We start from the raw sequence: 12715 nt of genomic DNA on the forward strand, positions 1-12715 counted from the left end.
TGAGTTTTGAAATTCTTTTAACTATTGGAAGTGAACTTTGAAATTTTGGATAATTAGTTATTAATGTTTTGAATAGATTCATAAGACGATAATCACTGCAGATGAAATAAATTCTTTTCTTATACGTATCCTCTTATAACAATTCTTAAAAATCCTCTATTGAGAACCAGAGAGGATGATGTTCTCACCCCCTAGAGATTTTTCTTTTCAAGATAGATGAAGAGTTTAAGGAGTTCCATCTGTGCATCTAATTGTGTCGTATATCATTGTATATATTATAGTTTTCCACGCCTTTATTATTATATTTTGGAAGAGGGATAGGAGTTCTAATTATATGTATGCTTATACTATTTATAAGTTACTTGTATATAAACTCTGGTATGTTTATATGTAAGTATATATGTATGAGGATTGTGATTGAATTTTGTTATATATATATGCATGTTTGATTAAGAAAAAATATCTTCTAGTTTTTTCAAAGAAAACAGCGATACAGTTTTGAGTCAAACGCTTATATTCTATTATTAAGTATATAGATGTCGTCGTAATATTCTTGCTATCAGAGTGGCATAGCCAGAAACATGACATTTTGATAGTAAGGGTATTACAAGTAGATTTTTGAATTTTTGGCTTGGAGTTGAGTAATCAGGGATCCTTGAGTTATCAATGTCCAATATTGAGTGGTAATTTAGGGTTAATAGTTGATTTGGTTTCCACTAACGCTAATCTTTTACCAAATTTAATTGGTAAGTTGATTAGGATTTGTGAATTGAAATCAATTATGCCTATTTGACTTTCCCCCAATATTAAGGGATGACGAAGTGGGAATAACTCTTAATAATTTCTATGTTTGCCGTTAATAACAAGGATAGGAAGCCTAAATTCTCAATCCTAGCAAAAGATTTTTAAGTATTTGATTATCATCTCTTTTATTCATTCAATTCTCGTAGTCTTTCTAGTTTAATTCCATTGCTTCCTAGCGTAGTTACTTCCTAATTGTTGCCATCTCAACGCATGCTTACTAGATAGTTGTGTACTTGCTTACTACCTTTACTTGTTGCAATTTTATTGTTGGTTGCTCTTTAATTTCTAGTTACCTTACCTTTCCGCATTCATATTTAAAACCCCAAATTTCATAACCAATGATGTACATTTAATTACAAGTCTAAGAGAGAATGACATTCAACTCCCGATTATTGATTTGAATTTGTGACATTCAACTCCCAGTTGTTAAGCTTTATAACTTGTAAAATTCTAAATCAGCATCTTGCTCGCGTTAATGTCCATCAGTTCCACGATCAATTTCACCAATATTGTCACTTATACTGTGATCAAACTTCAAAATTACTACAGAAAAATATCAGTAAATAACAGCACATCAGTGAATCAAAACAAAAAAAGCAACGATAAATTACTGAATCAACAACAAATTAAACACAAAAAATAGTAGCCATCATAACAATATAGTAAAGTTAAAAAAAATTAAAATCAAGCACAAAAAATTATAGAACTAATAAATTAAAATTAATAACAATTAACAAATTAAAAAAATAACAATAGCAGCAACCAACAGTGAAGAACAACAAATTAGAAATCAATAACAAAAAATTAGCAACAGTGAAGAACAACAAATTAAGAACAGAAATCAAGAATAACAAACAATAGCAAGAACGACAAATAAATAGCAGTGAAGAACAACAATAGAAATGAAGAACAAACAATAGCAAGAACAGAAAAAATCAAGAAGCAAAAAACAATAGCAAGAACAAAGAAATTTAGAAGCAAAAGATAGCAAGAGACTGAATCAGAAATTGAAGAACTAACCTGACTCAGAGGCTCCATTCTTGATGAGTTGATGATGGAGTGGCAGAGTGCAAGGAAGTCGTAGAGAGAGAAAGGCGCTACGAGGATGATGGTATGCTCCCCTATTGCCAGAGAGTTGTTGTGGCCTGTGTGGAGTCATGGAGGACGACGACGTGCTGCTGGTCTGCTGCTGGTCTGCTGCTGCGTAGAGCCTTGCTAGGGAGGACAACGAAGACAGATAGGCGCTACGAGGAGGAGAAAGGAAGAGAAAAGGTGCGGGTCGCTAGCCAGGACAAAGTTGGTGAAGGTGAGGGTTAGAAATTAGTATTTTTACACTTTTTTACTTTTAATTTTTTCGTTGTGTTTCAGAGTTAATTTTTTTTAATTTGAGAAATTAATTTTTAGTGAGCATTTAAAACTTGATTAGTAACAACTATATATTAATCTTTTAAAACAATATAAAATAATATCTACAATTTAAAAAAATGATAATTTAACATTAATTTTTTATACTTAATTAATACAAATAATATTTTTAAAAATTACATTTTTAAAAAAAATAAAATTATTCTGCAAAAAATTATATAAACAAATTTTTTTTCATACTTAAAAATTTTAACATTTTGAAATAACTTTTTTTAGTTATAAAAAGTCTTTGAATTTTGTAACAAACACATAACTTGTTGCAAACAATATTGAATTTTATGATTTTGTTACAAAATAATTAGAATTTTTAAAACCAATGGATATTTTATTAAAATTATTTTGAACTTTTGCAACATCATTTGTTACTAAAATATTATAAAATTTTGTAACAAAACGCTAATTTGTTACAAAAGCCAACATAATATGTAACAAAAAAATCAGGCTATTATAAAATATTAGATCGTTTTATAACAAATTGTATTGTTGTTACTAAATATTATTATTCTGTAAAATCACTAATTTTTTTGTTAAAAAAAATAATTTTTTGTAGCAATTTTAAATTTGATACAAAATTTTTGTTACAAATGCTTTATTTTCTTATAGTAGTGCTAGTAGAGGATGATGATGAATATGAAAAATAGTTGCATAACAGACGACAATGGTGGAGGATAATGGTGAAGGATGACTATGAAATTGTGACGATGGTGATGGTGGTAATGAAGGAAGAGGAGATGGTGGTTTTTAACGTGAAAGTGGTAGTAATTATGGAAGAAGATGAGGAAAGAAAAGAAAAAGAAAGAAGTGTTTACCAAATTATCAACAATTGATCATTTTTGTCGAACGAAAATTATTTTGTATGAACATAATGTTTAAATCTTTTATAGTAAAAAATAGTTATTTATCCTTTTTTTAGTACTATTTTAATAATTTATCCGTTTGTTATATTATCTTGTTTAATTTGGTCGAACTCATAGTTAATTAATTGGATTATTTATGTTAATAAATATTAATGTGTGGGGATGGATGTATTCATAGTTGAGTGGGGCAAGTGTCCCTAGTAAAATTTGACAAATTACTAAGAAGCACTTAGTAAAAAAAATAGGTGTCTCTACTCCCAAATATAATTTGACCCTACCCCAAAATTAAAATTCTAAAAATAATTTGACCCCACCTTAAACTCCACTCCCAAAAACAATTTGACTTCACCCCTAAAATTGAAATCCCAAAGCCCGTAACACTCTTCTCTTTCTCTCCTTTCTCAAATTTGTCTTTGCCCTCCTTCTCCCCCTCGCATAACTGATGTACAGCTCGCCGCTCACCTTCTCATTTTTCCACAATCCGCATCGCTGTCGCGGAGTCATCGATGCTACTGGCTTATCGCTGACTCACTGTCTCAGTGTCTCTTAACCTACTCTGCTCGCCTGCTTGCTTGCTCTTTGTTTCTCCGTTTTCTGTCTTCTGCCTCGTCACTACATCGTCTCTGTCACTATCTGTCTCTGCGTCTCTGACTCTCAATTGGTCTCGGCTCTCCACTTTTGAGTAAGAATCGATTTTATCAATTTAGAAATTAGAATTTGATGCTGTTTGAAATTTGAATAATTGATGTGAATTAGGATATTGATGTGAAATTGTGAATTTGAATATTTGATGTAGTTTGAATAATTAGATTATTGGATCATTTATGTTTGTGTATATTGATATATAATTGAATTAAGATATTGCATTTTGTTGCTGAAAATTAATTGAATTTTATAATAGGGCAAAAAACCATAATAAGCCAAGCCAAGAAGTGTGTAACGTAAATACGCCAAACCGAAAATCGTTTCAGCAATAAGTCAAACACTATCTTTATGTAATTCGAACCAAGTTGGTTCGAACTACAAACCTTAGTAAATCGAACCAGGCTGGTTCGAATTAGGAGAGGAAGTTTCAACGTAATTCGAACCAAGGTGGTTCGAACTCATAATGCACGTAATTCGAACTGATCTAGTTCGAATTATTCATTCGAAACCAAACCATGTAATTCGAACCAAGCTGGTTCGAATTACCCTTGGCGTGCTCCTTCATAATTCGAACCAAGGTGGTTCGAATTAGGGGTGATTCGGCTATATAAGGAGTTCGAATCACCCTCATTTGAACTATTATTCCTCTCCCCTACCCCACAAAATCTCAGAGAAAATGACCCAGATTCTCTCCAAGGAAGACCTGAACGGAATACTCTGCTCATGGGGGACAATCCGGCACGGTTATATCGCTTGGACGGAGTTGCTCATATAGCCGGGGTCATCAACAAGGAGGTAAGTACGGAACTATTTTTGATTCTAGCTCTATTTGTGCCTTAGTGGTTTTGTATGTGGGTTAGATGGTGGTTTATGTTAGTGGTTTATGTAGGTGGTTTATGTTAGTGGTTTAAGTTAGCGGTTTAAGTTAGTGGTTTATGCTAGTGGTTTAGGTTTGTGGTTTAGGGTAGTGGTTTATGTTAGTGGTTTATGTTGGTGGTTTATGTTAGTGGTTTATGTAGGTGGTTTATGTTAGTGGTTTAAGTTAGCGGTTTAAGTTAGTGGTTTATGCTAGTTGTTTAGGTTTGTGGTTTAGGGCAGTGGTTTATGTTAGTGGTTTATGTTAGTGGTTTATGTTGGTGGTTTATGTTGGTGGTTTATGTTAGCGGTTTTTGCGAGTGGTTTATGCTAGCGGTTTATGTAAGTGGATTAGGGTATGCGGTTTTATTTAGCAGAATGGTTTGTTGATGATTTATCGTGTTGCTTACGGTTGTGGTTGGTTTTTATGCTGGTTCTAACTATGCGGTTCATTTTGTGCGCAGCCCCAGCGATGCATTAGGAGCATGCGGCGGCAGCAGGGCATGCGACTTGATGACAGATACGTTCCGTACTTGCAGATGGCAGGTCTATACCATCTTGCAAGGCTGAACGACCAATGGTTCCGGCTAGACGAGGCCCTTGTCAGTGCATTTGTGGAGCGATGGCGTCCCGAGACGCACACGTTCCATATGTCGTTCGGAGAGTGCACGATCACACTCCAGGACGTGGCATACCAGCTGGGTTTGCCAGTGGACGGCCGTTACGTGAGCGGGTGCTTGTCAGAGTTCCATATATACATCGAGGTTGGCCGTCCAGCCTGGGTCTGGTTCCAGGAGTTGCTCGGAGTTATACCTCCTCCCAGTCAGGTTCAGAAGTACGCAGTGAACTGCAGCTGGTTTCAGGAGACTTTCGGTGAGTGCCCTGAGGATGCAGATGATGACACTGTGCGCCGATATGCCCGTGCATACATCATGATGTTGTTGGGCACGCAGTTGTTTGCGGACAAGTCAGGGAACCGGATTCACATCAGATGGCTTCCGTACGTAGCGAGGCTGGAGGAGCTGGGTACCTACAGCTGGGGTTCTGCCGCACTGGCTTAGTTGTACCGGTGCATGTGCCGCGTGGCGAACAGACAAATCGTCAAGTTAGCGGGCCCGCTTTAGCTACTACAGTCTTGGATCTTTTGGCGCTTTCCTCGGTTTAGGCCTGCAGGATATGAGGAGTTGAGCTGGCCGTTGGCCTCGAGGTACTATACTAGGCCTTATCTATTTCAGTTTGACATACATAACTGCGTATTCATTAATATTCTATTGCATAATCTGAACACATATTTCAGTAGATGTAACACATGTGTATGGTGCAGATGGTCAGGTTACAACCCTTCCGGGAGCGAGAAGGGTCGTAGAGTGCAGATGTGGAGGCTCAGGATAGACCGGTTACAGGACAGGGAGGTGAGTATGCTAGTTAACAAGTGTCCTTTTATAATCAAGCTTTTCTAGTTGTGTGCTACAATTGCCCTGACAAGGGTGAGTTCCTTTTGCAGTTTATATGGATGCCGTACAGTAGCCCCGACGTACTTCAGGTTGTGCATCCAGAGGTTTTGGAGCCTCGGCATATGGCGTTGTGGCGCTCCGTTACCGCGTTGATCTACTTTGCTGTCATAGAGTGGCATCAGATAGATCGTGTTCTTCCGCAGTTTGGAGGGGTACAGCCCCCTCCGCATCCCGCCCTGAACATTGACTTTCTGATGTCCAAGGACGGGAGAGGCGGCAATCGATGGTTCCCGTCTACTTTGCAGAAGTGGCATCTCCTTTGGGACTCTCGTCAGGACTCTGTGCTGAGGTTCGACGTTGTGGCCGACCCTGGACCGTCGCATGCATTCCTAGATTGGTGGAGTCAGCATGGGAAGAGGTTCTTTTCTCCGGAGACGCAGTTGGGGGATCCTAGAGCAGTTCCGATTCCAGTGGAGGCCTCACAGGCGGGGTCCGGGGCGAGTTCCTGACATGGATCGTCTTGAGGACGTGCCGGACAGGCATAGGGTTGAGAGGAGGATGGGTGTGGGGACACGACGGAGCCAGCGTGAGTGGAGGTGGCCTGATCATGCTGTGCACGATGATTACGACGCCGGTCCCGCTAGAGGTGGACGACGAGGCCAGGGAGGTAGGGCGAGGGGGCGTGCTGACCATGGGGACGACGACGACGATCAGCATGGGCACGTTGCTGGGGGTGGTTCAGGGGCTGTTGCAGCTGCTGGTACTAGCACACACGATGAAGGTCATGCAGGTGAGTGGTATGGTACAGGGATGGGTGACGCTGTACTTGGATCAGGCCCTCTTGGAGATTACTTCGTTGGTGTGCCAGCCGATGAGCAGGCTGAGCAGGGGGGTACACCTTGGCGCATCTCGGGATCACAGTGGTCAGATTTTGTTGGGTCAGACACGCTTGTTGGGGACTTCGGGAGTCCACGCTTCCTAAAGGAGATCACCGCCATCATGCAGGGGGACGTGACCACCCGCAGTGGTGGTCAGACATCAGGCACACAGCCCCCGTTAGATGTTGATCTGAATGAGCCTCCATCCTCATCCGCTGGTCACCAGTTCTGTCTACGGAACATGTAGCAGTACTCATAATGAAAGAAGACATATTCATTACTACTCGCAACAATCAAAGTACAATGTATAAAGATCAACTAGTTACATACATGTTCAAACATTGCATCTAACAGGAAAACTTAAATGAAAATAATACTAAGACTAACAACATGCGCACTAATGGCCGCCTGTCTGAGACGATCCTCCAACCTGTGGGCAACTACGTCGTGTGTGTCCGGGTTGGCGACATAGGTCGCACCTCTTTGGCCGATTCGGATCTGCCTCGTCCATATTCGTTCGTATCCTAGTGGATCTAGGACGACCCTCTCTCGCACGCCTCTTCTCAGGGTCTGGAATCACCGTGGGCCCGTCGTAAGGTGGCCAGAAGCCCTCCGGGATCGGAGGTGTGAATCCCATCCGATACACACTGAACATCGAGCTAATCTGATAGACGCTGTGAACGTAAGAGGTCCAGGTGACCCGTGAGTAGGCACAGCATGCAAGTGCGTGCTGACACGGGAAATGAAGAGCCTGGAAGTACCCGCAGTCACATGTCCGAGAGGCAAGTGATACTCTGTAAGTACCCAAGGAGAAAGAACCAGTCGGAGTGGTCTCTGCTACAGTGAACTCGGAGTTATCCCGGTCATACAGCGTCACCGTGAAGCACCTGGCCGTCTTCATGTTGGCCTCAATACACTTCACCAAATGCTGACTGAATTGTTGTCCTGTTCCCATCTGGGCCTCAGCCTCTCTCCCCTTGCGAACAAAGAGTTCCGCAAGCCTACCATATGTTGCCTTCACCAGGGAAGCTACAGGGAGATTTCTGACCTCCTTGAGGATAGAGTTCACACACTTGGAGATGTTCGTCGTCATGTGACCGAATCTCCGCCCCTCATCACGATGCTGAGTCCACAACGAGTAATCAATCCGGTTCGCCCACTCACACATCGCCGGATCTTCATATCGCAGAATATCAAACCAGTAATCAAATTCAACTTCGGTCTTCGCATACGCCGCATTCACTAGGAGCCTCCTAGCGTCTTTGCCCTTGAAGGTAAGGGCAAAAATAGCCGCTACGTGACGTATGCAGAATGCACGGTACGCAGATGGCGGTAACCAACCGCCGTCAGGGGCCTCAAGCGCAGCCTTGATGCCGTTGTGCCTGTCCGATATAACCAGCAGACCGGGCTGCGGGGTCACGTGCTGTCGAAGGTGCGAGAGAAAGAATGTCCAGGACTCTGCATTCTCACCCTCTACTAGTGCGAATGCGACAGGTAGAATGTTGGAGTTCCCGTCCTGTGCAATCACGATGAGCAACGTTCCCCCGTACTTCCCATACAGGTGTGTGCCGTCAATGCTGATTAGCGGCTTGCAATGACGGAATGCCTCGATGCACGGCGGGAAAGTCCAGAAAAGTCTGTGGAAGTACGCTTGAGACTCGTCCACCTGTCCTCCAACTCGAACCGGGCTCGTCTTAAGGATCGCAACACTCCCAGGCATCGTCAGCTGGACACCTAACACCCACCTAGGCAGCTCGTTGTAGGACTCATCCCAGTCACCGTAGATGAGGGCAATAGATTTCTGCTTCACCATCCATACCCTCCGGTAAGTCGGCCTAAAACCAAAGTGCGCTGCCGTGGCGTTCAGGAGCACCTTTATGCTCACGGATGCATCAGCCCTAACCATTGGCATAATGAACGCCGAAATGACATGATAATCCAAACTCCTGTGGTCACTCGAGATGGATGTGGCCAGGCAAGTGTGAGGTCCATTGTACCGTTTGACCTCCCAAATGCCCTTGCGCTTCCGGAGACTCAGTCGAATCAACCATGTGCACCCATTCCCGAACTCGAAACACTTGCCCACATACCGGCGGTGATCGGACTCCACCACCTTGTACTGTACCCCCGCCGGATGCTGTAAGTCTTCACACTTAAAAGGGCCTCATCTTTATCCTGGAATTGCTGACCAACCTGGAACTCTGTCAGACCAGCAGTCCCTTCCGCATCTCTAGCTCCGAAACCAACAGCGTCCCCTAAAACCCCCTCATGTCTCATGGCGTCCAGGTCCAACGAGGAAAAATGTGGTGGATACTGCTGTGTGCCAGAGCTAGAACCACCACCCGCCAATGCAGGCCCAGTCGCTCCAACCTCGTCGCCGCTGTCATCCTCAATCGTATCCGGCTCGACGTCGTCCTCCTCAACATCACCCAAGACTCCGTCTCCGACGCCAACCGGTGGAATGCCCTGTAAGGCGTTCGGCATAATATCAACGGATCCTACCTCGTCACCTACACCGTCGTTCAGATCAACAGCAAAAGACGGGGAGGCGACAAGTTGGACCGCTGGCTCGTACACTGGGACGGAGGAAGAAGCCACGGCAGCCCAGGAACTAGAACCAGCTGCCGTGGCTACATTGGTGGTATTCCGGTTTGAACCCCCTGAGCTGGATACCACATCAACCAGCTTTGCGAGCAATTCTGGTGTCCTCACCTCCGGAAACTGTCTCCGACAAAGAAACATGACTTGCAGGTCCTCATCACTACCAATCGTCAGACAATCATACTTCACCGTATCGTGCAGGATCGAGACTGGTATGCGATAGAGAAACTTCTTAACCCGCTTCGCACCTTCCAGGCCAAGCTTCATCAGGACAGCTCTAACAAGTTCATCATACGTTATCGTTTGATTCACGACAATACAGAGAGGATCCTTATCTGTGAACTTCACTCCGGAACAAGTTTTCCTCTAATGGATCCTCTGTGGTGAACCAAAACAACAAAACTCTCCTCACTAGCCATCTTACTCCATCTAATGAGACCAACTCGCGGTTAGAACGGTTATATAGAGGTCTCTCTCCCACTAATTCGAACCGGCCCGGTTCGAACTAAGTTTTGTGTAATTCGAACCAGCCCGGTTCAAATTACTAAGGTCTGACTCTCTCTCTATAATTCGAACCACATTGGTTCGAATTATGTGAACTAGGAGTTCGAACCAAGCTGGTTCAATTTATGAAGAAAATTCAGGTTGTAATTCGAACTGCCTCGGTTCGAATTACTTTCATTTGCAGTTCGAACCATACTGGTTCGAATTATATAAATACAAGATCTGCGCATTATTGAAACAATTTTCACTTTGGCTTATATACGTCAATTTCAGATGACATTGGCTTATACTGGTTTTTTGCCCTTTATAATAAATCTCCTTATTGGAATTGTAAATTATTTTTATAGTGAATCTCATTATTGGAAGATGCTATAAGATGGGGAATAATGTTATGGAGTAGTCATTTTTGAGATTTGGTGGTTTGCGCCTTGGTAGCTTACTGACTTATTGTCGATGCAGTTGTATTGTGCAATATCTATATTTTTGGATTTTTTTTTACTATATACATTCTTAATTTGATGTTTATTATCGTGTGTTTTTCTTATTCTTTGGTTTATGTTTTGTATTTATAATTATATATTGTACTTTAAAATTTGTATGAAATTATAAATTATTTTTATTAATTAATGAACTTAGGTTTATAAATTTATTCTTTTAGTAATGGAGAAATATTTCAAAAGAATATCGTCGTTGGAGATTGGATCCCAAAATAATTCATAGACCTCTTCTAAACAAAAGGCATTTTAAGAATTCAAAGTAGAGAGTCTTATAAAAAATTCAGAATAACGACCAAAGATCTCAAATTATCATCTGAATGACAGAGATAAAGTTAAATGCACATATTTGCAAAAAGGTCATTGTCAACCAAGACTCATGATTTCTCACAAACTGTTTGTGGTTCTTCTTTTCAAAGATTTAATTCTAATTGGTTTAATGACTGTAGCAACTAATTAGAGTATAGTATATCAAAAGACGCTGTTTTTTTTTCTTTATTGTTATCTTATGAAATTCGAGATTGAAGATGGTGATGTTTTTGTAACTAATGATTTTTTAAATTAGAAAAAAAAAGAGAGACTACAAACTCATATTGGGATTTATGATAGCGCTCATAATAAAGTTTGAAAAAAATATAAACAGTTATGAGACCAAAATAACATAAAGAGTCGATTTTGTAACCGTACGGGAGAATATAAATTTTTAGATTGTTTAACAACATATATAAAAAGAAAGACATTTGATTTTATTGATAATTAAAATTATTCATTCTTTTTAAAATATGAACTTAAAAAAATAAAATTCTAAATTATTTGTTATTATTTTAAATTATTATTTTATTATTTTAATTTATTGGTTACTGATAAAATTTTTTAAATTCAGTGATTGAATGTGTGATAATGTGATGACGTGGTCAATCTACAATTCTAGATGATGGTTGGTGGAGAAGCCGATTCACATGAGTGAAGCTTTGAACTTTGACTAACCAAGCATGGATTATATATGTCGACATACGTGCCCATCATTTCATGTCATGACTTTGTTATTTTTTTTGGTAGTAATAATAATAACGTTAACGTTAGTGTTGAAATTTAGAGGTGGAAGTGGTGTAGGACTTATACTTTTCTTCCTTCCCATCATAATAATAATAACGTTACGATGCATTTCATTTCTTTGTAGTAGGTTTGGATGAAACATAAAATACAGATAAAAACTCATATTTGGTTGTGAATCAAGATTTAAAAATAAAAAATATAAAAATATTGACTGGTTGCTGATAGTGGTGATATATATTACGTGATAATAACCAATTTAGATGGATAGATCTTATAGTTATTTTGTTGGAATAAATTAATTTTATTAACCTAGATCATCTATATTGAATCACCAAAAATATTATAGTGCAAAAGCGTACCTGAATTTATAAATATGAATTATGATTAGAAGAGTTTGTATTTTGTGGTTCTTTTGATCTTCCTGAACCAAAGCCCTTTGTATTCCTAGGTGGCTGAACTATAACTCTTTTGATGGGAAAAAAGCAACAAAGGCGGCTTTTGGTATATTGGGAACCGAAACACTGAAGGCCTATTTATATTTGAGCATTACACCCATTAAACTCTAAAGTCCAAATAAAATAGTATCTAAAGTCCAAAAGATAATATATCTAAAATCCAAAAGATAATTATCTAAGGAACAAAAGATAATATCCGATTTTATTCTCATTTAATTTCAAATCAAAAGTAATAATGACTTATTCAATTTAGCATTTATAACAATAAATGAGATCACCATTATATAAGTCATTTAATTTGAAATAGCATCATTGATGCCAGGGCATTTTGGCCAGTTTCACTGACCTTTTTTTACTGTTTTTAAGGTAGTTTCATGCATTTTCTTAAGAAATAAGCTAGTTTTGGGTAGATATTCACTTACATCTTATTTCAAGTATACATTGTGCATTTTACATGATTTCATGAGAATTTTGCATGAATTATATGACAAATTGGATGATGCATGTCTCATGACTTGGATTAGAACTTTGATGCACTTTGCTGCTTGATTTCAGGACAAAGGAAGCAAAGAAGAACCACGTTAGCATCCACGTTAGTTCAACTAACGTGACCTCTAACGTGGAATGGGAGCTAGTTTGCAAAGCTAGTGAGAAAGGTAATCGCCAATAACGCCCTCGAAGCCATCA

General features: G+C 39.8%; 1 pseudogene; it reads right to left on the bottom strand.

Moving 5' to 3' along the window:
- Nucleotides 1–4158: 4158 nt before the first annotated feature.
- Nucleotides 4159–9938, bottom strand: LOC107465553 (uncharacterized; annotated as a pseudogene).
- Nucleotides 9939–12715: the final 2777 nt, after the last annotated feature.

Source organism: Arachis duranensis, chromosome 9 (genome assembly GCF_000817695.3).
Source record: "Arachis duranensis cultivar V14167 chromosome 9, aradu.V14167.gnm2.J7QH, whole genome shotgun sequence".
Classification (NCBI taxonomy): Eukaryota; Viridiplantae; Streptophyta; class Magnoliopsida; order Fabales; family Fabaceae; genus Arachis; species Arachis duranensis.